Source organism: Alligator mississippiensis, chromosome 3, assembly GCF_030867095.1.
Source record: "Alligator mississippiensis isolate rAllMis1 chromosome 3, rAllMis1, whole genome shotgun sequence".
NCBI classification, from domain to species: Eukaryota; Metazoa; Chordata; order Crocodylia; family Alligatoridae; genus Alligator; species Alligator mississippiensis.
In genome coordinates, this window is record NC_081826.1 from 287,229,986 (window position 1) to 287,256,928 (window position 26,943).

At 42.9% G+C, this 26,943-nt stretch overlaps 1 protein-coding gene across 2 annotated transcripts in view; it reads right to left on the minus strand.

Annotated features, from left to right (window-relative positions):
• Positions 1–26,943, minus strand: part of DCC (DCC netrin 1 receptor) — a 1,021,998-nt gene that overhangs the window by 986,252 nt on the left and 8,803 nt on the right. The window lies entirely within an intron of this gene.

Sequence of the window (26,943 nt, forward strand, 5' to 3'; positions counted from 1 at the left end):
CTTGTGCCCAACAGTAGGCACATCTACACAAGACATTTACTGCACAGCTGACTAATTAACTGCACAGTAAACATCTCAGTGTCTACATGCGCCCCTATTAGGGTGCATGAAAGTAATGAATTTCACAGTAGGGTAGTACTTGTAAATACTAATACAAGTGCTAGTACAGGTAAAGACAACCACTACTTTGCTGCAGAGTTTTTTGTGAGCAGCAGGATACACAGAGACACCAATCTGACTGACTGGGGCAAGAGGGTGCTTCCATGCAGGGGTTGCCTGCTGGCTAGTCCAGCAACGAAGCACCCTCATGACCCAGCCAACCCCTCCACAGCAGATTTCATAGATTTCATAAATTTCATAGACATTAGGGCTGGAAGGGACCTTGCAAGATCATTGGGCCCAGCCCCTGTCCAAGGGGCAGGAAGTCAGCTGGGGTGAAATCACCCCAGCAAGATAAGCATCCAAGCATTTCTTAAAGGTATCCAGAGTAGGTGCTTGCACCACTTCTGGGGGAGTCTATTCCAGATTCTGAAGCCTCGGACAGTAAAGAAGTTTTTCCTTATGTCCAGTGTAAAACAGTCTTCCAGCAGTTTGTGACCGTTAGACCTTGGCTTCCCTTGGGGTGCCCTGGTGAACAGATGTTCTCCCAGTTCCTAATGCACACCCCTGGTGTACTTATAGGCTGCCACCAAGTCGCCCCTGAACCTTCAAAGAGTCCCATGTCTCTCAGCCTCTCCTCATAAGACCTGTTCTCTTGAACTCTAATCACGCATGGTGCTCTCCTCTGGACTCTCTCAAGCTTCTCCACATCCTTTCTAAAGTGTGGAGCCCTTAATTGGATGCAATACTCCAGCTGTGGCCTCACCCAGGCCGAGTAAAATAGGAGGATGACTTCTTGGGTCTTGCTTGAGACACATCAATAGATTCAAACCCAAGTTTTATTTGCTATGCCGGCTGCGGCATCGCATTGATGATTCATGTTCATCTTGTCGTCAGTTGTGACCCCCAAGTCTATTTTGGTCATGGTGCTAGTGAGTGCAGCACTGCTAAACCTATAAGTATGGTGTGAGTTTTTTCTCCTGAGGTGGAGCACCTTGCATTTCTCCATGTTGAATGTCATCAGGTTTTAATCCACCCACTTTGCAAGCCTGTCCAGGTCAGCCTAAATTGCCAGCCTATCCTCTAGAGTAACTGCACTTCCCCATAATTTGGTGTCATCTGGGACAGTCTGCTTCTGACACCCTAATCCAGATCATTTATGAATATATTAAAGAGTACTGGTCTGAGTACTGAGCCCGGGGGGACACCACTGGTCACCAGGTGCCATGTTGACTCGGTTCCATCGACTATCAATCTCTGGGTCCAACAATGGAGCCAGTGCCCCAGCCATCAGACTGTAAGCTTGTCGAGGCCACAGTTCCCCAATTTTACCATGAGGATATCATGGGAGACCAAGTCAAAGGCTACTCCAACCTGGCTCAATGTGCTGTGGTCTGGGTGCACATATAAACAACATGCCCAGGATCTTCCTGGGAGCAATAAGCTCTGCAGTTTATTGCTGTGTGTTAATAGCACTTGTAGATATGCCCATTTTGTCTAAGATCTCTTCAAAATTTGTAGCTGGGCCAATAAAAGACACCCACCCCCCAGAAAAATCCTTGCCTCTAACAAATTTCAAGTCTTTCTTGTCCTGCCTGCATTTGCATCTTTTTTTTAAATCTATAAAATAACCTCAAATCACATCATTGTAGTCTTCTGCAGGGGATGCAAATCACGAATCCTTCAAAATCCACATGACTAAGCCTTGCCACTTGAGCTAAAAAAAAAGGACTACTACAATCTTAGCTATTAAATAAATAAATCTATATTTTTGCTAAGATTGGAGACTTAAGAAGGAAATAGATTCACACAAAAACAGCTAAAATATTCTAAGAAAACTAATAATAAAATTGGGATCAATACAAAAATCATCATAAATCATCTTGAAGTTACCTATGAAACTTATAATAAACAAATCCTGTAATTTTTAATTAGGAAAATCTTCCGCTCGAGTCAAAGAGAGCTTTGACTGACTCACTAGCATACATTTTGGCCCTACATTACCTGCAAGCTAATAATACTTGTCTGACTCTAACACAGTTATTGATTTTCAGTCTCCCTGCCCCTGTGTCCATCATCACATTCAAGGCCTGGCTTAGGAGAGAGCAATTTACTGCTAAACTCTCACACGACAAGCAACACAATTTTAGGATCCTCACACGCTCTCCTGACCACTCACTGCATAATATTAAATTGCCTTGGATGGGTGTTCTTTCATCATGTTAGCTTATTGTCATTTTGCCCTTTGTGATTTCAACACTGCCCTGTGCCATAAAAAATCTAAGACAAGGCACATGTGGTACTTTAAAGCTAATGCTGTCACTTGTGTTATGCTGGGTGGCTGCTCCTCTGTTTTATTCACTTTTAGAACAGCTTAATATATAAATCCAGGTGGATGACAGAAATCCTTAGAAAGATCCATGGGTATGCGGGGAGCTCCTCAATAGTACCATATAGGTAGATCTTAACCAGTCAATCTGTGACCATGTCCACACTGTAGGTACCTCCTCTGTCATGGTAATGATGCCCTACTGAGATTGGGTGGGGAGGGGGGGGCTTATGCATGTTTCAGCTGTGTTACATTATTAGCAGTTCAACATTACTTTCTGAAAGACATTTTGCCTATCAAGAAACACAGACTATTCCCAAAAGTGGGGTGGCAGTCTACATCTCTTCCTGACCCCACACAGATACATGTAGGCTACAAAGCTACATATTAATCAGGACTGAAAGATGAGATTCGGTGGATCTAACACCTCCATGCCCTGAGAAAGTTTTTGGTTTCTTCTAACTATGAAATAACTTCCTGAGTGGCAGTAGTAAATGATGGTGTAGAAAAAGAAGGTTACAACAGTTACATCTATTATTTCCCTTGACGAATAAAATACATTCATCCCATGCGCTGGCTACAAGGACAATCTGATCAAAAACCTCTATGTGATGTAATAAACTGAGAAGTAATGGTGAAAAGCCTCTTTAATCTCCCACTGATCTATCAGACTTACAAATCCCGCTGCCCCCAAACAGCCCAGGAAAATGGAGAAGACTTGCAACTTCATCAAGAAATAGAGGCTCACACAAACCAACAGGAGAAGCAATTTCCACAGGTGAAGATTTGTATCTAACTGGTTCAGATAGAAGATGATGAACACTGCTTTTGCACTCCAAAGCTTGAACCTTTGCCCATCCTTGGAAGCAAACCCAAAGCAATTTCTCCTTGAAAATTCAGTGAAGTTATGTTATCATGCAAGCACTGCAGGGTTGTGCCTTCAGTTATATGAAAATCTATCTATAATATTCCCAAGGGACTTGAGCATCTCACTGCCAATAAATGGGGAACCTGCATACATGGAAAAATATTTTTCACCTCAGAGAGACAGGCACAGAAAGAGCAGGGGACAAAGAGGGATTATACTGCAGTAGGGAGTAGAAAAACATCACTGGAGCTCCCCCAGGAATGACAAATAATTCAGTTTCTGGGCAAGAGCCAGCATGAGCAGTAACAAGATACTGCATGCCCTCTTCCACACCTGGGAGTAGTCTAGGAGTCTGCCCTTACCTGTTAAAGGTTTTTATGTTTCATAATCTTTTTGTTTTAAAGACTTAGCGCTAAATCATACTCTTAATTTCCCCATGCTAACCCATTGCCTTCCCATTGCCATGGGTGTAATGGAGGAAAGAGTTTAGTAGTCTTTCTTACCACATTTTCTTGAAGAGAAGATCGCTGTAATTATAAAACAACCTTCCAATATTTAGATTCTATATATGGAAAATGTATAAATTTGCTATAATGTTCTGGGTATACAATCTAATTATTGGAGGTTTGGTTTGAATTTGTCCACTTCCCACTGCCACAGCAGAGAAAATAAATGGGGGGGGGGGGGGAGGCAAACAACTCTTTGCTCTTTGCTACCCCCCAACTTTTTCCCATGACAGCCCCTTCCCTCTCTCCCAACTGTCAGGCCCTGCCCACTGAGCATGTGGAAGTAAAAAGCAAATTTCAAAACAACATCCCTGACATTAAACATGGGTGTAGTAATTCGCATGTAGTACCCATGCACTTCATTTATCTAGAATGGATGTGTTACTTCTTTGAAACTACTGCAGGTTTTAGCACAGATGTTCCTTGAACACACTTTTGAACAGCACTTTAGTACTTACTTATGAAGTACAAGCTATGCATGATATTAGTGCAAGGTCAGACATAAGATTTAGTACATAGTTCATTAGGCTAGGTGCCACCAGAGGCAACAGTACTTCAAGCCACGGTGAGCCCTCAGCTCAGCATTGCTCAGGTTGTGTGTGTGCTCCAGATACCCACCCCCACACAACAAAGGATCCATATGGCTAATTAGCTCCCACTCACAACTGGAATGGGTGTTCTTGTCACAAGTCCTGGGATGCTCCAAAAATGTATATGCAGATGAGACACAGGGCAGCCTTGTCCAGTTTCACTTTATGGAGGGTGGGATGATACTAAGTATATGCACCAGGCTGAGAGAAGGGGTGACAGAGAAATTCTGGGTGAACTGTATTTGACACAGTGGCTCACCATGACTGGAAACAGTCTTCGGTGAAGAGCCCTACACTTAATGGGCACTACCATTAAGTCTTACTCATGGTCTTAGTCAAATGGGCTACACCAGGTGTTGTCAACTGGGGGTACATATAATCCTAGGGGTACTTGGAAAGGTGATAGGAGGTATGCATGGGCAGATGGTGATAGAGCAGACTGGGGGAGAGGGGGTGCCAGGGCAGTGGAGCCTGCTGAGGATGGATGTGGGGCACAGGGGGATCACATGCGAAGACTGCCACTGCCATCCACCACCCTGTGCTGCCACCCACCACCCTGCACTGCTGCCTCTCAGGAGAAGGGCTGGAGGGTGGGGGGGGTGAGGGCAGTGGTGTCCCTCTGCGGGCCTCACAGGTGCTGCTCAGCCCGCAGCTCTGCGGGTTGCTGATGGGTGGCACACAATTGGCCGGGTGTGCAGCCCATCAGCAGCCCATGGAGCTGCATGTGCAACCAGCTGTGGGAAAGTGGGGCACGGCAGTGGCACAGAGCAGTGGGTGGTGGTGCGGGGTGATGGGTGGTGGCAGCAGCCACCATGTGCGAGTACTTACCCCCCTACATCTGGCTGCCACGACCAGAAGGGATACACATTAAAAAGGTTGAAAACCTCTGGGCTACACTAATGTAATCTTCTGGTAGGGTCTCATCAGTCTGTTTGCCTAATGTGGGCCATGCATTTTACAGTCATGCTCAGTGTTGGCTATATTTAATCAACTTCATACTTTGTTTCTATTGCTGAGCATGTGCTGCTTTTGGCAACAATTTAACAGTAGGCAATGTATTTAGTATGATTTCCTTGTATGCAATTATGAGGGGCTTTTTCCCCCATGCCAACTGGGGAGAAAAATCTCATTTTATATCTGAGTAAATATGGTATGTACTGCTGCAAAGTCATCATGGATTCCAGTTATTGGAATCCATGGTTCCTGACTAGAGTAAAAAATTCCAATGCTGGCTGTGGCTGAGACAGTTTTAAAGATAGTTTGAGACAATACCTGGTTTTCTCTCCTAAAGGCAGGGTCCTCATCTAGGTTTCAGTGGGTACTAGGGCTGTGTGACGCTTTGGACAGAGCTGCGGATCTGGAGAAGCTTCAGACACTTGAATGTCCAAAGCAGCACGCCTGGGTTGAAGCTCTGGCCTCATTCGGCTTCCCGGAGCGGTTCAGAGCTCCCAAAGAGTTTCGGAGCCGCCTGGGAGATCCGGCCATAGGGTATAATGGGGAAACAATAAAATATCTATAACTTTGTTGTTTTTTGTCTGATATGGATGAAATTTTCAGGAATGTAGACTCTGCAGAGAGGATGAAGCCTGCCAAGTTTCAAGATAATCAGTGCAGGGGTTTGGAGGTAGCAGCACCCCAAATTCTTGAAAGCAAAACTCATGTCACGTCTAGGTGTTACAACATAGCGGGGTGAAAACTGCAGGAGTGGTAGCTCTTACTGAGGCCACAAAGCCTGCCAAGTTTCAAGGAGATCGGTGCAGGGGTTTGGGGGGAACTGCCCCGCAACCTGCGGCCAAGCAAAACTCCTGCCATGGGTGCTTGTGGGACTGACTGTGCCTTGGGGCGGGAGAGGAGACACTGCTGCAGGCCTGGCTGCTAAGGTACTGTGTTCCCAGTTACCAATCAATCTATCATGATTCACTCAGGGACCAAGGACTGGGGGACCAGCTCAATACACAGGACCTAGCTACTACAGAACGACTTAACGAGCATCAATTAGCACCTAGGAAACCAGGGTAAGGAGAGGAAAGATTCAATACAGACAGTCAACTGCCCCAGGACAGACACAGTCTTGGCATGAGTTTGTCCATCAGCAGCTAGGGGTGCAGGGCCCCAGACCCCCCCTGCACCGATCTCCTCGACAGCTGGCAGGCATCACAGCAGGGGCCACCACCCCTGCAGCTGTCACCCGCTGCACCTGAACGCACGCAGTGTCACCCATGGCACGAGTTTTGCTTGTCCACAGCTTGAGGTGCAGTTCCCCCCAAACCCCTGCACCGATCTCCTTGAAACATGGCAGGCTTCATGGCCTCAGTAGGAGCTACCAGCCCTGCAGTTTTCACCCCGCTGGGGTGTGGGTGTGATACACAGCTGTGACATGAGTTTGGCTTTCAAGAATTTGGGGTACAGCTCCCCCCAAACCCCTGTACCATTATTCTTGAAATGTGGCAAGTTTCATCTCATCAGAGGCTACCATCGCTGCAAGTTTCATCCATATCAGAGAAGAAACAACAAAGTTATGGATATTTCATTGATTCCCTATTATACCCTATGGCTGGATCTCTGAGGCGGCTCCGAAGCAGCCGGATCGAGGCAGAAACCCAGTCTGGAGCTCCGGATTGGATCAAGGCCATCCAAAGAGGCCAGCTCTGAAGCCGGATCAGATCGCTGTTGACTCACACAGGCCTAGTGGGTACATCTACATGTGAAATTAATGCAACACAATAAACTCCAGAGCAGTTCATACTGGAGTAAACTGCTCCCATGCAAAGCATCTACATGTGCGCCTGGGACAGCAGCAATTTAAGCCAAGGCAAAGTATGCCCCCAGCTGGCTGGGCTGTCCAGGTACAATTTACATCCCCAGTCACCATCTACATATTTATTTCAGTGTGGTAAAGTACTCCACTGTAAGACAGTACTGTCCCCAACAGTACTATGCTATGGCAGAGTTAATTAGTTTACTGCACCCTAATACCAGTGCACATGTAGACTGTGATGCTTTACTGCAGAGCTAATTAGTCTATTCCACAGTAAAGAGCACATATAGATGCACCAGCATGCACCATCTAACAAAATGTTACTCTCCCTAGTGCAGTTGCCAGCTGTAGCATCTACCCAGTCAGGGAAAGGATGTGGTAGTAAAATGTGTTCCACTGGTGAACACCTTTTCAAGCTGAGCTGTCAGCTGTACAGGTGAATCGAACCTATTCCTCACATCTGTATTAACCAATGCAGCCTATTCTTCACCTCTGTTAAGGTTTCTGAAACTAAACATGATGCATATACTGTACGTCTCATTTCCCATCCTTGCTGAATTCTGTGTTTCACTTGTCTTCACCAGCCAGAGGTGTGTAGGAAGGAAGGTACTATTTTCAACCAGTCTCAATGGTCCTATAAGTCCACTTTGACTCTCTCAACCCATTCAGGGTCTGCAGTGGCAGGAAGTCAAAGTTAGAGCACAACACAATAAACGTGATTTTAATTACTCCAGGGAGCATAAGAGGGCAGAGCCGTGAGAGAATATTGATTCAGTATCTGTGCTGAAACAGCTCTTACACAAGTCTGCAAAGACTTCCAGCTACCCAGATCAGGGTGCATTTACATTGCAGATTACAGTGTGGTGCAGAGATACCTGAGCTAGCTTTGAGCGAGGTAGTTCAAGTTCTGGAAGCAGTTTAGCCAGTGCAGCACAAGTGAGTCAAGCCAAGGAGCAAGGTAAATTTGCTGGTGCAAAATTCTGCTGCTCTGGCACCTCTGTGTTCAGGCAGCTCCTTTAAAGCCTGCTCAGGTGTGTCAACATTGCAGTGCTGTTTGCAATGTAGATGCACTCTCAAAGGCCCTAGGGAAAGCGCACAAATGCAACTGCCTGCTCTCCTTTGGGATATTAGTATTTCAATCCAGGAAAATAAGGGAGCCTTCCCTCTATCCAATCTTTTCCTATTTGGCGTAATTCTGCATGCAGCGGACCCTGCTGTCTTTCCTTTGCACCACAAAGCCAGCACCTGCACAGGTACCAACCTTCTGTTACTGTTCCGCCTCGCATGTCTTTCATCATACGTAATCACCAATAACTTTAAATCATGAATCATTAGGAAAAATGTCTCAGTTTTTTGTTGTAAGTCTGATGATTTTATGCATTCCCCTCCCATTCTGAGTGCTGCACACACACGTCAATCATTCTGGCATTTTCATTGATTCAAACGGAACAAGGAATTGATCATTAATTCACATTCCAATTTCCCATCTCTCTCATGGGACTGGTGATTCCTTAAAGGTATAAATCTAACTTTTCACTGTTTATCTGGCTCTTTTAAGTAACTTTGGCACCAGTGACATGGATACATCTGTTAAGCCTTTATGAACAGAACCTCTGAATTTAACCACCATAAAACTGCAAAACAATTTCCATGACAACCCTCTGTCTGCAACATTGTATGTTTTCTCTTTTTTTCTCAGGCAGCTGTTTTTTACAACAAAATTTAAGTAAAATCTCTATAACCAGTTTGTAGTTATCATAGGTGGAAAAAATATTCCTCCAAAAAAAAAAAAGAGCCTCTCAATGGTTGTTCCCCCCCACCCCCAGTCAACAAATAGGAAAAAACAACTGAAATCAAACATTGCAAGTAAAAAAGAGACTTTAGTAAAGGTTATGGAGGTAAGCCCTGAAAAATACTTTTTTTCTCTAGAATAACCCAACTGATTTTAATGTTGTGTGAATAAAAACTGTGAAAACGTTATTGCTAGGTCAAGTTTTCAGGCTTCAAAAATTCTACCAGTTCAACAAAAGAGAATTATCTTCTTTACAGGAATGCAGACCCATTCAGTGGCATTTATCATGGAGCACAGAAAATCCCTAGGAAAAAATGTAGGATTTCAGGATTAGACAGGCCTTCTAAGTGGGAAAAAAAAATTGTGAATTTGAAAATCCAGCATTATATCAAGTGTGAGCTGTCCTACCTTTGGAGCTTTGCAAATAACTGATTTTTAGATTTAGAAACAATTAAAAAAACCAGATTGGGTTTCTCCAGCATTATTCTGATTTCCTTGACTCAATACATTTAAAAAAATCATTTAGGGGGCAAAAATATTTCATGTTGGTCAAAGCTTGGTGAAATTTGAGCCAAAACTGCACTGCTGAGCAAATTAACTATCTACCCAACTCTACCTATTAGCCAGACTATATAAGCATAAATGTAAGTGCATACAGAAATTATATCTCAGCTCTGATAGTCACTACATCTTGAGAGTTTTAGTCAAATTTGTGCATCACAGAGCAACCCTCTCACAAAAAAACTCTGAGGCACCCAGGGGAATAAACTTCCATCCTCTACCTCCCCTATGCAAAATGACATTTCTTTTCTACCTAGGGGAACTTTTACAATCATTGAATTCTCCCCAGCCTGAAGAAGGGTGTGTGTACTCAAAAGCTTGCAAAGAAAATTTTTTGCTACTATTTAGTTGATCTAATAAAAGATACTGCCTCTGACCAAGACCTTTGTTTATCTTTATGGTCAAATAGACTACATTTGTATCTACATTGTAAACCATACAACCTATAGGGTAGATTGTATCTACAACTGTAGATTTCTCTCTACACCATGTGAGATGTAATCATAATGAACTCTCCTATGTCAACTCTTAATTACAGGGAAACCATCACAAGAATGGTCAACTGTTTAATGTTCTGCTGTTCTAAACTTCGTTAGACATCAGCTACATAAAATGTTACATGCTTTAATAAATGGCTACATACATAAATAAGAAGAAATTCATTATACATGCGGAGCATGTACATGGAGGTAAGTACACGGAGGTTGATGGCATAGAGCTGTATGACAGCACAGAACTGATTTCACAGTGTTACTTTCAAGGGAAAGGCTTCTGGTGGTGACTTATCAAAAGGGACAATAAATCCATCTTCAGCCAGCGCTTGGTAAGGGAGGTGCACGGAGAAGCCCTAATGGAGTGTAGAGAAAAAGGTGATTATACCCGTCTTCGTAAATCTTTGAAGCCTTGAGTACAGGTGCCACCTATCTACAGTACTTACTTATTTCTGCAGCTTCATAAATAAAATGCTAGAAATTTTTGTATGAAGTTGCTGCCCGTTCCCTTTTTATCACCAGTCACGATAGAGCTAGATGGGTGGAAACCCTCCATCCTAAAAGATGGAGAGAACAAAGCCCTTGTAGCAGTCAAGGTCCCCAGTTCAATCAGCAGGAAAAAAGGCCTTGCCATGAAAACGTTTATAATATTCCTGCATATTCAGTGGCACACTGGAGAAGACACCGATATATTCCGTCAAACCTGGTTAAACTAAATCAGCGTAAACTTCATGCTTATTTGGCTTCACAACTCAGTGGTCTAGGTTATGCTCAGGACATAGTGTAATGCTGTTTACCCCATAGAGCTTACAGTCACCCAGGCATATGGCTGAACGAGACGTGGATTACCCAGGTCTGACTGTATTTAATTTACAATACAAACAGCACAGTAGGAGCTGTAGCAAATCCTCTCTGCATGAGGGGAATGAAGACACCATTTGTCCTGATTAGAGAGAGTGAAAACTGACACATTTTTATTGTGCTCTGACACAAGAGAACAAGCTGGCAAAGGATCCAATTGTCAGGGTATTTTCCATCATTTTTTTTAAAGATTTTTGATGTTGCTATATCATAAACACCAGTGGAGGGCTCAACTTGGGAATTATTTCCTGGTTTTATTCCATCCTATAAATAAATAAGTCGGGTTTTCATTTTTTATCCTGGCAGGTTCCTAGGGGAGTGGTGAGCAAGAGCAGGGTTTGAACTGAAGACCTCTAATTTGGAAACAAGGCCTAGCCATTCCTAGGGTAGGGCAGAGCACTACCCTGCACAATGAACACCCAAGTGGTTCATTTAAGAACAAAAAGTTGAAGTACAGCTTTAATTACAGGCTTGGTCTTATTTAAATCCTGCACGAGCCCCAGTGTGTATAGGCATTTTTAGGCTTTCTGCACATGGAAGCATTTCACCCCAGGAACACTAAAACTCCCTGAGTTTAGGCTCTGCTCACCTTTACGGCGCCCTTCTCAGGAAGGGTTTCAAAAAAAGTTTTGACGGAAAGATACCAAAGTATCTCTAGAGCATCAGGTCAAGTGAACTGAGGAAACTTTCCAAACCACTGGTCAGTCTTTCTACCAGTGACTTCTTAAAGAAGCTGGAAATCAGCAATTACAAAGGGTGATCTCATGTGCCTTCATGTCAGTATTGATCGCTCATTTTACAATATGTCTTTTTAAAGTATTCGTAGAAGCATAGCCGACCAATTATTCTAGCCCCCTAACTAGCTCACCTGGGTGAAATACTGAGTTCAACATAAGCTTCCAAAGCTCATGCAACGACCTTCAGGTTATGATGAAAAAGGGAGAGGAAGATACTACATATTCAAATATCAAAGCCCTGCCCTTCCTCGCAGTAAAGGGTTTTAAGCACAGGGTAGGAGCTGCTGTTCCAGTGAACAGTTAGCAACAGACTCCAGAGAAGCCAGATGGCAGCGCTGTATCTTCCCTGAGCATCCCAGCAATCTGCTCCAAGGAGTCATGTTAGAGCAGCACAACAGGAAAGTGATGGGCCAAGAGAGCACAGGCACAGGATCTTCATCTTGGGTTAGGTGCCATGGCTCCTGTACAATGTCAGGAGGGTCTAAGAAGAACGATCACAAGTCAGTTGAATGGGGAGCCACCTCAGATAGTCAAGAGAGAAGCACCGAGGAAAGGGAAGAGCCTTAGGTGCTATTTGTGGCCAGGTAGGTGTCTCCTTCTGCTCTGCCTTCTCAGCCATGAGTCCTTTGCCAAAGTTATGTGTTTAAGCCCAGCTTTTCTAATAGTGACAGGTGAAAGAAGGCACTGCTGCCCCTTCCCATCTTACCCCACAACTAGCCAACTGCCTAGCAGTTAGAGCACTTACACAGGCTGTGGGAACCCCAAATTTCAAGCCCCTATTCAGAGCATAAAATTGAATCTATATCCCAAAGAAATACTCTGATCCTGGGCTTATGGCTATTCTGGGGCAGGCTCTCAAACTCTCCTGTTAGAGCTCGTCCACATTACATAAACAACAAAATATTCCCAAACTCCAAGATCTTGATCCTACAGCCCTGTAGTTAGCCATGTACCTGAAATATGGGATGCTGAGGTTCAAATCCCTACTTCAGATCAGGACCCTTCCCTGACACAGAGAGAGAGACAGAGAGAGACACCTACCTTTGCTATATACCAAGCACACGTGCAGAATCAAAATGGGCAGAGAAAAGCCTAGTTTAAGGATCCCACTTTGGTGCCTCTGGGATTTTGGCTGGCATCAGGGCAGCATCAGTGTTTAAATTGTTTTGTGTCTGCCAACGTGCAGGAATGTAGGCACCTAGGGGGCAAGCAGCATCTGAGCAGCAGCTTTGAGAAAGTCAGTGGTGTGCACAGGGTGGACTTAAGGACCTTAGAGAATTTGGGGAATTTGCCCACAAGGCCCCAATTAAGCAAAAGATTTTCATATGGGCTTAAGTCATCCATACTCAGCACAGCACTGGAGCATGTGCTTTAGCCTCATTAAAGTCAATGGGGCTTAAATACATGACTAAAATTAAGTGTGTATTTAAAGATTCAAGGCCTGAGTCCCCAACTGTGCATGCTCACTAACCCAACTAAATCCAACTGAGTCACTACTTCATCTCATGGGCTCTGTGCTAAGGATTGCCTGAAAAGGGCCATTTTCCTTGGCTTTGTGCAAAGGTACAGGATTTGGGCTGGACAGAAGCAATTAGTTTCTTCCCGAGCTGAAATGGGGTGGCTCGTTTGGTTGGCTTTGGTTTAATCCTGCAGAACCTGTTTTCACAGCAAGTGAAATCTCCAAGACCTACATTAGCAAAGCCACGTATGGTCCGTACATTTCTCCCAGACTGTTACCAAGTGCATCACGGAAATGAGTCTTACTTTAGGCTTCAACAGAAAGAAATGATATGGGGAAATGCAAAAAAAACCCCAACAAAAATAGGTTTCCCCTTGAATTTGTCTGAAATGCTTAAGCCTATACATGCACACAAATACAGTAAGATATGGTTAATTATTTTGGATCTCTAAGTCTGTCAAGCTAAGATCCACATAGGGACTTAGGTGTTAGGACTCTAAGTACCACATCAACATGCTCTTTAGATACATGTATGGCTTCCAGGGTCGAATCTACAATCTGTATGATACGTGGGGAGAGTTAGATGCCTCAGAGTAGGATTCACAACAGCCAGCATACTAAGCAGGGAACTTGGTGTGCTTTAGTTTTCCAAAATGGAAACTAGAAGTGGGTGATAGGGGGAGGATACACCTTCCATCCCACCCCTCGTAAGGCACATGTGTCTGGGCTTGGGATTCACAACCTGTGCAGAGCAAAGGAATTCAAGATTCTTTGGGCCCGAGAGAAGAAAGTAGGGGATGCGTGACTACAGCTCTGCAATTAGGGCATTTGCACGACAGTTGAGATCTGTTATGATGTCTCCTCCAAAGAAAATAGACCATGCATAGAGCCCATAGTCCCCATAGCTCAAGTGGGGAAATATCACAGGGATGTGTGAGGATAAACACATTAAAGATTGTGAGGTGGTCAAGAGTCATTGGGGGAGGGACTCATATAAGTAAAGATATGTGTTTTTATGGGAACAGGAGAAAGGACACAAACTTAAAAACAGGGAAATAATGGTCATCAAACAGCACAAATTAGCTAATGGACACGCTTTTTACATTTTAAGTGACTAAATGAATGGTTTATGATACCCCTTTCATCCAAGAGACCCGCCACCTAGAGCTCAATACCTAGCTATGAACAAAAGGCAGCTGGCCAAATTTTCAAGAGTGATCAGAACTGAATAGAGTGAAAGGTTTCCAGAAAACCACTCCTGTTACTGCCACAATTGGTGCTGAGCACTTTGGAAACTCTGAGCGCCGCAGTGGATGCTGAGTGCTCGGAAATCAGACCCTGTTAGAGTGCAAATCCAAATAATAGAGGAGGAAACTTTGTTGCCATAGTAGTAACTTTTTGATAGTTCAAGGTACAGAATATTGGGCGGGGATCTTTGCAATAAATTGATTTCACTGTGTGATAACACTTTAACTAGACTGTGCACAAAGCAAACTAAGCACAGCCATTCAATTTAAAGATTACAACTCTCAAACTCATGAATAGCGCAAACCAACTACTGAACAGGCTTGCAAGATAAACATTTCCATCAAAAATACAGAAGGTGTATTATTTAGAGAAAACCCAGCTTTAATGCATTACAAATCAATACTTCTCGTTTCCCTGTTCACATTTACCATTCTGCAAACACCAAGCCAATCATCGCACAAAACACAGGTGTATGAAAATTATTCAGATCCCCACAAAAACTCAGCTGGAATGAAATGCAGCCAGACAGAATACATTCTGGCAAGAGAAAGCTTGAAGTCTCGGTGGTAGGCTCCAGAGCATTAGGGCCACATCCTGCCCTTGGAGGTTCAACCTAAACTGAACTTGCCAGAGTGACTCTGCATTTGTTTCAACAAAACAAAGTAAAATTTAGCCCTACAGCACCTGCTTTTTCTCTCAAGATTTCTGCATTGGTGCAACCCTATTATCTTCAATGAAGTTATTATCGATCCACATGAGTGAGAGAGAAGAATCAGACCTATAAAATCTAATCTTGCTTTCCCTGCATTTATTTTAAGCCCTTTGAACCACTGGAAATCTTAGAAAAGCAGATTTTCTTAAGTCATTTCCTATCTTTCCTAAGTTTGACTGAATAGAGAGAACACCACAAGAACAGCATTTTTCATGGGTATTGTGCAAGCCAGATTCTCCTAAGAGCTGAAAGAAAAGAGGCTGGGAGGAAAATTAAAAAACAAACAAACCATGAACAAAAAGTGTTTCTAATTTCTGTAGACCTCTCTTTCAGTTTGGCATTCATGTAAAGGCTGATGATGGCTCTTCTTTTCAAGTCATAGTTCACCCAACCATAATTTCATTGCACAGCAGTTTTGGTTTCCTTCCAATCATTCATTATGAACACATTAATTATATGTAAAATGCATCATTTGTCTTTTTTTTGGAGGTGAAAATGGAAAACCCCAGGGTGCTTGGAGTTTGCATTAAATTCCACTTCTGATTTAACTCTATAAAATCATGTTCCCAAAGTAGAGCTGATGATTATGTTTAAGAAGAGACACCAAATTTCTAAATAAAAACTGCTAATTTAATAAATCCTTGCACTGATTGTGGAGACCTCATTTCTTTAATAAATCATTGTACCTTTATGAGAAAGCTGATATATAGATTAGCTGGCAATTGTGAGATGCATCTAATCATTTAAAGCACAAGCATGGGAACTGCATTGAATGTTCATCATTCAAAAAGAGAAGAAGAAAAGGAAAAACCTGTAACACCACGCTCCATGGTTTCATTATTACTGTCTCCTCTTTTAATGAAGACATAGCACACCACTTTGTTGGTCTAATTTACACTATAGATCAAAACTATATGAAATTTCCTAATACTGCGAGGGTGAAAAAAATTACTATCTACATGACTTACAATGTGCAATATTATTTTAGGTTATGAAATTAGCATCTCTATGCAGTCGCAAATGATTGCTAGGATCTGCTTAATCTGGCAGCAAATTTCTAGTCTCAGAAAGCTGAATACTATTAAGACTATTCTATCCCTACCACTAATAACTGAAATCTTCTGTTAGAGCTAAATCCTCCCAGCTTGTTTGTTCAAATGTTAGATCACACTTTCGAAGATGGAAGCAATTACCACTGCAGTGTTTATTTGCAATTTTTCTATCAGAATTACTTGTATATCTGGCATTTGAGGTTGCTGTTATTGTTTTTTCTTCCCATCAGTCTAACACGCACAATCTGTCTCAAACAGTGAATAGAGCTATATTTTGCAATCACTCACATATATACAACTCCCACTGAAACCAAGAGATGTTTAACTGATGGCAGAATTTGGCCCATGGACTATAAAGGGATCGGTGAACCCCTACCCAGGGAAAGAAATGATAACATGATTTTCTCTTATAAAGCAAGCAGATAGAGTGAGAGAGGACCCATGTATTTCTTTCAGTGCTGTAATGCTCGAGTAATTCTTCTCAAGTCAGTGGGTCTACCGAGGATCCCCTCTGCCATAACAAAGGGGAATAGGTCCTATTGGATCCAGTGAGACATTTAGTGAAGCAAACCATTACTGAAATACTAGAAATGTATTTATTAACAACAAGGACTTCACAGTTTGGTCCCCAATTCTGAGTCTACTTTGACAATGGGTCAGGGAACATTTGATCTGAGTGAGCGTATAGACACCCAGACATTAATTTAAGCATTCAAAGTTATAAGAACAACTATGACATGGGGTGGGGGGAGTGGGGACGGAGGGCGACCGCCACCCAGTACCCCATGGTGCTGCCTCTCAACCTCTGGCCCCATGTGCCCCTCCACCCACCTTGTCCAACCCTGTGGGCCCCCCCACCCCATATGCCCAGACCTGTGGGTCCCCCAACCTTCCACCGCTCCCGGTGGGGCCCCGTAAGCCCCCCCACCATTTGCCACTCCATCCCGTGCCACCACCAGCACCACGCCACCAGCATCCCACACCACCACCTCCGAGGAGCAGGCTGCAGGGGGGACCACAGGGCTGGCCTCATTCCCCTGCTCCACCCCCTCCATCCCCACTCTCATAACAGTGCTCTGCCATATGTACGCCATCAGATTGGTTGCCAAGGCAATCAATCAGAGTGTAAATAAAGCGTTACAGACAGACAGACAGACTAACACTTTTATTATATTAGAATTGATGGCCATGACTTCAAACATGAAGTTGGAGGTGGGAAGACTCTCTAATATCAGTAGCATGCTAGGAAAATTAAACAGCATCTGTAACATCCTGAACGTGTTAGTGATGGTCATCTTGTAGTAGCCAACCCACAGAGGGCATAAGGAACCAGGTATTTCTTTTGGCATTGCACGTCTATCTTAGGGTCTCATTCTGACATACCGCAGTACAATTTCCAAGGTGCAGCTGCAAGAAGCTGATATATATTTGGAGATGAAGGACATGGCTTCTGATCCCAGCTCCTCTGTTTGCTACAGTCTATGAGGAGGCCCCCATATGCATGTGAACTATGTAGTAATTATGTCTTGTCTTTAGGACACTAATTTTTTACTGAGAGAAACAAAGAAGCCAGGAGGTAGCAGTAAAAAAGAAGGGAAGGACAGGGAGTGAGGGGAAATGACCTCCTCTACATATTGCTGAAGACAAATACCCTTGCTTACTGTAGGGAAGCTGGTTCATGGCTTAGACTGTCACTTTAGAAACCCAGCTTCAATATTTGGCTCCACCCCAGGCTTCTTAAATGATTTTGGGCAAATTTCTTGGCCCCAAGTCCTTCAAGGCTTTTTAAGGAGTTTGGAAGCAGGCATCTAAATGCCTTCCTGGATCAGGGCTTTAGGCTCTTTGGGCATCTATACACGTGCTCCGGCATGGAGGGGGTGGCGCTCTAATTAGAGCAGCTCTCAGAGTGCCCACAGCGTCACATGGATTCAGCATCCCACGTTTTGAAATAGCAGAGAGGGCTCATTAAATAAAGCTTAATGAGCATTAGTTAAAGCACCCCTGCCACCATTTTGTAAAGAGCAGACACACGATGCGGAGGCCGCTGGGGTACGTTAATTAGCACACTCCAGCAGACTTGCTGCCATTGTTCCAGTGGGATTTCTTTCACCGGAGAGATTGAGAGGCCACAAGTCTGGGGGTACTGTGACCCCAGACTGCAGAGAACAAAAAAACAAGAGCGAGAAATACACAAAAAGCACAAAATGTATTTATTTAGTCAGAACTTTTATATTCCTAGGAAATGGGCAATAAAGCTCTCTGGAAAACTCTGGATATTCCTGCAATACAGAGCATTAAACCACAGTACATATGTCCACAATTTTGTTACTTACCTTTTGCCTCATTTGTATTATTAATTCTCTGTACGAGGTCGCTATGGAACAGCTCGGAAGCTGTATTAGTGAACACAGGAGAGACATTAGAGGTAATGTAGATAAGTTGTCTGTTGTAGCTCGTACGAACAGAGAAGGGTGTCCTCCATCTGCTCTTCAGTTTACCCAGGCTAAGCATGTCATGAAAATTATCTGGTGCAGCAATAGAGGTTCCCCAAGCTGTTGGCTGCAAGGGAGTGTTTCCCCCTCACTTGCTCTGCCAAGACCAAAAAGGACTGTTTTTTCTTCAGACTAATAATTTACAAATGTCATCTTGAAATAGGTTCTGGAAAATATTTCTCTATCACTCTTACCTAATTTGAGAAGACCAATCACTTCCTCAAGGAAATCGGGTAGACTATTTCTAGGATTTTAAAATATAATTATCTGCTAATAGTCTCACATCTTGTAGGTGCCAATCACATGTTTTAGAAAGAAGAGCAACACATTCAGACTACTTGATGCCGGGTAATATGGTGAGAGGATAAACTTCTATTTTTGCGTATGTGGAATTCCCTTTTGTCTTATTTATTCTCGAGTTACCTTACATATTCATTTGAGTGACAACACATTATTATGGTTAGCATATAAGGTAGTATGACCTTAAACTTGTATAGCAGCTTTTAGCTGAAAGGATCACAATGTACTTTACCACTTAAACCTTGGCTCTTACCTAAATTATGAGTAGTCCCATCAGAGAAGTGAAGCTGCTTCTGGCATAGAAACGGTTTACATCTTTCGTCTAGAGCAATAACACACAACAGCTTAGGAAAGGCAGTGAAAAATCACTCTATTGTCCGCTTAAAAATGAAAGGGAGATCTTAGGGAGGCAGTATGTGATTAACCATATTGGAATTTGTCTTAGACATTGGTAGTAACTTCCCTAATTTTTCCATGGAAGGTGCCATGGAATCACAGAAAGAAGAATCCTTACTGACCATGCATGATCCAGATTTGGCTCTTGTATCTCAGCCATTAGATAAAGCCCTCCAGGAGCACCATGCTCCAGCTTTGATTTGCACTAACCTGGCAAAAAATGCATCCCATACCAACCTCACCTCCTGAAGCAACTGGGTGCATTTTGGAAGTTTCCCAATCATGCAGTCCCAATCATCAGATGAACGCTCCATAAAGGTCTTCTTCTCCCTGACATGCCATTTTTGCATAACATATGGAAACATAACAGCCAAAGGTACAGTACAGAGCATGGCAAAAAGTAATGCACAGAAATTTATGGCATGATAGAAGGTGTAATGGAAAAACATAAAAATTATAATTAATGGATTGCTTATTGCCAATCTATAAATTGGCATATTAATGGTCACTGACAGACCTCATTTACTGAGGCAGGCTTTAGCAATGCAATAAGACACCAAAATATGACTGTTCACCATATTTAATAACCATTCAAACTGTGTTAAGATAGCTCCACTTATCTGCAATCTCAGAGATGTGTTAATAACATAGGAGCAAATCGCACCATTGATTTTCAAGTATAATTTTCTATTAAAACCAGTGGAGAGTATTACTTAAAAAAAATAAATTAATGGCATAATATTGCCCAAGGTTCCACTATAACAAACCCCCAGTGTTATAGCTCTCTAAGTCTCACAGCTCATAGTGACAGATAATCTTGTTTATCCTGTGTTTTCACTGCAGTATCTTCCCTTTGCACTATTGTTGCAGCCGGAGGCCTCTGTGCCACCAGTGCTTGTTGGTGTCTACCTCTGATGAGTGGTGAATGAAATAACCAGCAAAGAATCTATAGCTCTCTTTTCACTTCCCCAAGGGGCAATGTTTGATTTCATCAATAAGAACAATATCAGCAGCTCTGCAAAGAGCTGGGAGCCCACCATTATGACCCTTCTATTTTAGATTCCACTCCAGTTTTTCTGTGTTAGGATCTGAACTTATTATCTCAAAGCTCAGGGTTTGTAACGCCAGCTAGTTTTATAGCTATTAACTGCTGCATCCCACATTCAAAGGAGGTATTGCAAGCTCTGATAATAAAGAATGTGGCTAAAGTATTAATAGCCAGGGCTCGCTTCATGATAAAATCTACCTTGTCTTTCTTAATCCATGGCCTCAATCTTCAATATTTCAATAATTTGCACTAAAGAGATTGTGTTTGGGTAAGAAGTATAAAAAGAAAAAAAAACCCACAGCATATTATTTTGCTGTGTTAGGGATTAAAAATGTTTCACTCTTGATTTGTGAAAAACAATTCAAAATGAAATAATTGTGGCAATGGTTTTAGGTAGCTCTAAGCCAGGGGGGGAAAGACAGTGTAAAACAAAGCAAAAAACCCCCACCCACCTTCTGCCAGTGTGGGGGAACACACTCATTTTTAGCATTAAAATAATCCAAGTTTCTGTTGCACACAGGATTTAGTGGAGCAATACTCTCAATTATAAGCATCTGCTGTCCTTGCAGTGGTATCATATTCCACTGATTGTAATTGTGTTTTGTTAACAGGATGCAATTCAATTAGGGCCAAATCAAGATATGTCTAATATTTTAACAATATAATATCAGGCCCTAACAAATTCCCTGCACAGAGGGGGGAAAGCCTGATAGAGTTACTAGGTACAGAACATCCTCTTCAGTAGCGCTGTTAATACCCTTTTTAATACCAGTAGAGCTGCTTTGGCAAAGCCTGGTTGCTTTATTATGATTGTGATTGTGAAGGAAAGAGTTCATATCTATGTTATGAGACGAGGAACATAAAATCACCAGCAGCAAACTTCATGAAAAGGACACTGTTGACAAAAATTATAAGCCAAAATCACAGGTGGCCTAAATTGATATTGACCCCATTTGAAGTCAAAGCCTTACCTCTGCTGAGAATCAGGCCTAAATTATTAAGGAAATTATTTTCCTTATTATTATAATCTCTTGTGTCATTATGTCATTACAACTGACAGATTTTTGTTTTTCAAATTTAATTTATTTTTCATTACCTGGAGTTTCCAGAGTTGCTGGGCAGTATGGAAGGACAGCTGTTTGTTTACGCTGTGTTCTCCTTTGCTTTTCTTCCTAGATGACCTTTATTTTGGATTAAGGAAGAAACAATAAAGGAAAGAACAAATAAAGTGCTCGTGAGCGGGAGAATGATGTGAATCACCATGTAACGTTGTGCAACACACCAGACAGTCTCTGTTAAGAGCACCCATTCAGATACATGGGAAGTTGGAAAAAAAACCAAGGGCAACATTGGACACCTGCTGAACCAAATGGGGCAGCTGACGACTGACACCCAGGAAAAAGCTAATCTTCTCATTGATTACTTTGTGTTGGTTTTCCACAAACCCCAGGGAATCACCCTGCCTGACAGGACACAGGATTACCAGCGTAAGGGCGATCACATGCCTACAATTGGCAAAGATCTTGTGAGGGAACACCTTGAGAGGCTGGACATCCACAAGTGAGATGGCCCAGGTGGAATGCACTCAAGAGTGCTAAGAGTTGGCTGACATCATAGCATAACCAATGGTAAAGATATATGAGAAATGGTGACATTTGGGAGACGTTCCTGAAGACTGGAAGAGGGCCAATGTAGTGCCTATCTTCAAGAAAGAAAGGAAGGAAGATCCAGGGAACTACAGACCAATCAATTTGACCTCAATCCCTGGAAAGATCTGGGAAAAAATCATCAAAGAAACCATCAACAACTGGCTAACGGCAGGCAACATTCTGAGAGAGAGCCAACATGGCTTCATTGCGAGTAGGTCTTGCCTGACCAACCTCATTTCTTTGTATGACCAAGTGATGCATCACCTGGACAAGGGAGAAGAGGTTGATGTCATTTACTTGGATTTCATAAAAGCCTTTGACTTGGTCTCCCATGATGTCCTCATGGTAAAATTGAGGAACTGAGGCCTCAACAACCTTACAGTCTGATGGCTGGGGAACTGGATCCATGGTCAGACCCAGAGAGTGATAGCCGATGGAACTGAGTCAACATGGCACCTGGTGACCAATGATGTCCCCCAAGGTTCAGTACCTGGACCAGTACTCTTTAATATATTGATAAATTATCTGGATTCAGGTGTCAGAAGTAGACTGGCTAAGTTCACAGGCAACTCCAAATTATGGGGAAGTGTGGTCACTCTTGAGGATAGGCTGGGGATTCAAGCTTACCTGGACAGGTGGGTGGATCAAAACCTGATGATGCTGAACACAAAGAAATACAAGGTGCTTCACCTCGGGAGAAAAAACCCACATCATACTTATAGGCTCGGCAGCGCTACACTCATTAGCACCATGACTGAAAGAGACTTGGGGGGTCATGACTGATCACAAGATAAACATGAGCCACCAATGCAATGCCACAGCCAGCAAAGCAAATAAAACTCTGGCTTGCATCTACTGATGCATCTCAAGCAAGACACGGGAAGTCATCCTCCCGCTTTACTCAGTCTTGGTGAGGCCGCACCTGAAGTACTGCATCCAATTCTGGGCTCCATACTTTAAAAAGGGTGTGGAGAAGCTTGAGAGAGTCCAGATGAGAGCCATGTGCGTGATTAGAGGTCAAGAGAGCAGGCCTTATGAGGAGAGGCTGAGAGGCACTGGATGCTTCAGCCTGTAGAAGCGCAGGCTCAGGGGTGACTTGGTAGCAGCCTATAAGTACATAAGGGGTGCGCATCAGGAACTGGGAGAACGTCTGTTCACCAGGGCACCCCAAGGGAAGACAAGGTCTAACAGACACAAATTGCTGGAAGACCATTTTAGACCAGACATAAGGAAAAGCTTCTTTACCGTCTGAGTCTCCAGAGTCTGGAATAGACTCCTCCCAGAAGTGGTACAAGCACCTACTCTGGATACCTTTAAGAAATGCTTGGATGATTATCTTGCTGGGGTAATTTAACCCCAGCTGACTTCCTGCCCCTTGGGCAGGGGGATGGACCTGATAATCTCACAAAGTCCCTTCTAGCCCTAATGTCTATAAAATCTATGACATTTTTCCAAGGCATGCTATTTGTTTTATTTCTAAGAACTGGGTGTCCCTTTATTTATGACTGCCTATACATGTTCTCGGGGTGGGTAGGTGTTTTAATTAGAGCAGTTCCCAGACAAACATTTTAATTAAAACAGCTCAACTGTCACGTGCATTAAGCGCCTGGCTTAATAGATGTGACGGTGAAGTGACACCAGAGCATTCTAATTAGAACGTGAACAAGTACATGGATAGGCAGTCTATGTTCTTATTTTGTAAAATAAAAGTGTCAGAACAAATACACAGCTGTGGGTTATGGAAAGAATAATTTAACCTAGCCTCATAAATCAAAATTCACCATTATTTCTTTTTTTTCATTGTGAGTGTCTGTCAAGTGTCCCGTTAAATAGTTGGGCCACAGAAGTTGGAACTAACTTAAACCTGTCCTTTGTGTCAGCCAAGCAGCTGCACTTGTAGTTGAGTGAGGCCTCAGGTAGAAATCTTTCAGTTAATGCACAAAGCTACATCAGACCATAGATTAGGCTTTGAATTTCCTTCATCCTGTACAAGAAAATGGAGACAGGCCAATTTCACTTATGTTTATAATCAGTTTCACACTCTGATTCCTATAGACAAGACTGTAAATTATAAATGTAGAGCTTTCAGTTTGATGTGGAAAAAGAGCTTTCATTTACTCACAAAAACTCCCAACCTATTTTTGTAGGTCTAAATCTAAGGCTGTAAAGCACTTTCAGATGAAGAGCAGCCTGTCATACAATAATCCATCTAAACCCTTTCAATCTTGTGAGCAGAAAGCTGCAAAGGAAGTTTCATTCCTAAAGGAGAAGAGGTGAATGTTGTCTTTTGAGCTGAGTTTCTAAACAAAAGGTATAGAGTTAGGAAAATCAACTTCCCCAGCAGCAATTTCAGAAGCATATGCAACACACCCAGGGAAGGTTGAGCCAGGGAAAACTTATATTCACTTTGGATAACAGGACTACTGTGTGAAAGAAACCGTGAAATTTGCAAAATAACTATGAAATTTACAAAATGTGATGAATCAGGAAAAAAGCCATGCTGCAGAAAACAAATTGCTCTGGAATGTCATATGTTTCCATCTACTGTCATATGCAAGACCTCCCTCCCTCGAAAGTTTCCTTCTGCTCTAATGGTGTGCTCACTCAAACATTTCTCTCTGAGACATAATGAAAAAGGAAAACAAACCATCTTTTAAAATCCTGAGCTTTCGACTTGTCCTTCACCGGGAATTTTACAACAACATCTCACACCACAGCACTGACAAACAAAACCTCAACCCGCGCCAGCGCCCACAGAGCTTCAGCAACCAAATGAAAGTTCAAGACCAGGACATTACATCAGGGTATCATTCTGAGCATGTTCTGCTCCGTGCCTCCAGTACCCCAGAATCTGTGAGATGACAGGAGGGAGACAGCTGAGATTTACTTTTAAGTACTAGCCCTCAGCATCAGAGAGGCAGCAAAGCGATAAGAGCAAAGGAAAAGCATATGGATTCAGGCCTAACAGAACCCTTTTAAATATTTTCCCCTCATGTATTTAAGAGCAGAAAAAGATTGGGCATTGTAGATAGAAACCCCAAAGAGTGCCTTTAAAATGCTTTTCAATCTAGCTAGCAAGGGGAAGAGGATCAGAGCGACCCTCAAAGAAAAAGGAGGTCAGCATATGAACTGAGCGCCAAATGAGCCCTTTTAAGTGGCTACTGGCTGTGACTGAAATACCCAACCCAGCTTGATACCTTCAGGTATCTCCCAGCTACCCCACTACTTACTTAGATGTCTACAAAATTCATAAGACAAAAACATTTTTTTTTTAATTGCAAGTCTTTTGGAAGTCCAGCCCTCACAAAGAAGTGCTTTATGCAATTATATGTATCGACCCTGTCCAGTGCTGTCATGTTTCTGGTAATTACTGTTCTCAGGAGCTCTAAAGCCAAATGGAAATGCCCACCAGTTTAGCTATAGGTCAGATAGCTAATGTAGTGACAGGCCTTCAAAGAACTCTAGCAGAGAGATTCCTGATGTATGATGAGCGAGATTTGGCTGACAGGTACTTTACTTTTATCTTGTACCTTAAAATAAATTCCAAGAAAAAAAAAAAGCATAAGAGGAAAAGGTTGTACTGAGCCTCTCGAGGGATATTTGTATGGCCAATTTTGGGCTGCACTCTTAGATCACCCTCTTTATCTCATAGGGTTGAAACAGTCAGACATTGCCTTTGTGCCGCCATAAACATTCTTGCAGCCAAAGCAAGTAAACAAATGTCCATGCCCCTTGTAGTGTCCCAAATGCCCCAAATTTGTGGCCACAGCATAGATGGTATGAATTTGTGCTGTTTTATTGCAGCAGACATCTCTTAGGTTCATGGCTGGAGAGCATGGTCAGCCCAGAGCTGCCTGTCCTCTCCACCCGCCCCAGGCAGACATTCCCAGGGCATCAGGGGCCGGATCCTGAAACCTCTGGGCAGTCCTATTTCTGGGCCATGCAGGATCAGGTCCCTGAAGCCTCGATTCCCTCATTTGGGATTGCCTGGGTGTCTATCGACACTTCGGTGCAGTCCAAGGGCTGGGACCACCTGTCAGATTCTCAGGGCACGTGTCTATAAGCAGGGCACCTACCACTCACAGTCCTGCATGATCAGCGGGAGGGACAACAGGGCATGTGTTTCACCCAGTGAAGCAGATCAGCTCTTCTGGGATGTGCTCAGCACTGCTGAACTGTTGTATTTGGCTATGTCTGTTTGTAGCCGTACGGAATATTTCTGTTAACAGGAGATTAACTGGTGGGATGGATGAGAATGAAGTCAGGTCACTGCATACACAGTCAAAGACAGACGGGTCATTTCCAGCACAGCTGTGCACTGTCAGTTTCTTTAGAGTGTCATAAAGATAGAGAGGGGATTTGATCAGAATCTGCACCTCCACAGGAAGAAATACTGGGTACAAAAGAATACACTACTTTAGTGGAAAAAGTCATAACAAGGTTCATTGCTTGAAAATAAATGTTAGACAAATTCAAATTAAAGTAACAAAAAGGCAAAGAATGTATTTATAGCAATTTGGACAACTAGCCATTGGAGTAAATTATCAAGTGAAGTGGCAAATTCCCCCTTAATATCTTCAAGTCAAGTCAGCATTTCTTTCTGGAAGATAAGATTTAGCTAAATGCCAAATCATCAGGCTTCATCATATAGGGGTAACTGGACAGCATACTATGGGCGGTGTTATAAAGGCAATCGGACAAGATGATCCAATAGCCCCTTTCTAGCCTTAAAATCTAGGAATCTATTCACTTAAAAGCTATAGATCTAGTAAGAATCCAGAATTGAGCACAGAGGTGGGCAGAAAATATGTGATGCTGCGGGTCTCTTCTTGGCTGTAGCTTTTCAAGTAATAAAAGATGCTCAAGCCAGGATTTCATCTTAACTTTCTTCTCCTGGAGATTTTAGACCTAGCTTTCATATCCTCAAATTAGTCAGGGAAAGATGACAAAAACTTTGCCTCAGCAAATCATTGTGCTGGATCTATCATCCTCTAA